The sequence below is a fragment of the Meleagris gallopavo genome, chromosome 1 (assembly GCF_000146605.3).
Source record: "Meleagris gallopavo isolate NT-WF06-2002-E0010 breed Aviagen turkey brand Nicholas breeding stock chromosome 1, Turkey_5.1, whole genome shotgun sequence".
Classification (NCBI taxonomy): domain Eukaryota; kingdom Metazoa; phylum Chordata; class Aves; order Galliformes; family Phasianidae; genus Meleagris; species Meleagris gallopavo.
The window spans coordinates 158,217,184-158,218,919 of record NC_015011.2 but is presented as its reverse complement, the minus strand read 5'-3'; the positions used below and the strand labels follow the sequence as shown (position 1 = coordinate 158,218,919).

General features: G+C 29.5%; 1 long non-coding RNA gene across 1 annotated transcript in view; it reads right to left on the bottom strand.

Annotated features, from left to right (window-relative positions):
- The window catches only part of LOC104917486, a 20,330-nt gene that overhangs the window by 12,479 nt on the left and 6,115 nt on the right, over window positions 1–1,736 (bottom strand). Inside the window, exon 2 of the long non-coding RNA XR_796893.2 lies at window positions 1,397–1,463. This is a non-coding gene — a long non-coding RNA (uncharacterized LOC104917486). The remainder of the gene's footprint in view (window positions 1–1,396; window positions 1,464–1,736) is intronic.

The window sequence follows — 1,736 nt, the reverse complement described above, 5'->3', positions numbered from 1 at the left end:
TTCCTGCACTTTGGACTACATTGTAGGAATGGTAACATTTGTAGCTTTGTCCTCCATTACTAGTTTGTATAAAGGAATCTTTAATCTAGAATGTATCACTTTCTAGCCCTCTTAATATTAAACCTCTTAGCTTTCAGCTTTTTTGATTAACAAATTAAGTCCCAAACCCAATTTGCTTGCAGTACACCTCAGGAAATCAACTTTCTTGTTTTTGAGAAGCAGTTTTCTGACTTATCTTTCCATGGATGGTTTTATTTTGTTCTCATTTTCTACTGTGGTTAAAGTACAAAAGGAAAAACAGTTTATGAGAGCAAATTATATAGACTGCAACAGTTATATTTTCCATCACCAGCTGGCTTCTCTTGTCCTTATAAGTTAGACAGCAAAAAGATAAGCAATAGAATTGAAATGAATAAATCCTTTGTTGACTTCAAGGAAAAAAAAAAGAGATTGTATCATTATGAAAATGGTGCTTCTTTTCAAAGAATCACACATAATTGTGCAGAGCCAGAGTTAAATGAACCAGTAAATGAATTGGTGTTAATAATTATATTGAATATGCATGCAATTTCAAGTATTAACTAATAAAAATGATTGATAATTTTTAGATAATTATATTTAAGAATATGAAAGAAGTTTTAACAAAATGTGACTTGTAGCTTTTTAGAGAAGTTAATTAAATACTTGTTAAACATAAGAGTAATTTATTATATCACTGGTCTTTTATGAATAAAATAAAATAAAAAGGAAATAATCTACAATTTTTTATAGAGTTGGAGTGTCACAAGCCAGTAAACATAAATCTCGAGTATTTAAAGTTGTTCCTCTCAGTCTGTACTATCAATCTAATTCCTGAAATATTTTATGATTTGACATCCTGTAATGTACAATGGCAGATTTGCCTTTAATTCTCATTACAGGCGTATTAGAAGAAAGGGAAGAAAAAAGAAGGAAGGAATAACATTAATTTAAAATACACTGGAATTCAAAATAAGTTTCATGGCTTCTGACCTTTGATACTTTAATTATCCTGAGATACTTTAAAAGGGGAATGACAATTCTTTATATTGCATTTATTTATTTATTTATTTATTTATTTATTTATTTATTTATTAGATTTGATCTGGGAGTAGAAAATTTTGATCATGTAATCACAATAAATGCAAACAATCAAAAAGGAGAGAGAGAGAGAGAGAGAGAGAGAGAGAGAGGTGGTGAGAGTGGTGAGTAACATTAAGTTTTAGAGCTAAAAGAACAATCATAAATTTTCTAAGTGTTTGACAATAGTTATGCCACTAAAACCATCATCACACATACAGTACCATCCAGTTTACATCAATTTTGCTGACTAATAGCAATAGTACTCAAAGGCAAGCAGCAGTTCTCATCAACTTACCAAATGCAGATGAAGGAATATTTATAGGAAACTGTTCATTTGTCACAATGAGGAACAGTACTCCATCCTTTATAAACAAACAAACAAACAAACAAACAAATAAATAAATATTTATAGAAATATTTTTATAGAAATTCCAAATATTGAAAAGATACACATAATAACTTCTACACTGCATGTCACCTAAATCAAATACCTGGAAAGGACTCAAAAATTCTCAACACAGTATGTTTTCTCACCTTAACTGGTCTTGGCATTCTTTGAATGGTACTAAGTGTTTTAAAATAACATTACACAAGCTGCTGAAAACAAAGATGTAGGAAAAAGAAACAAGAAAAGA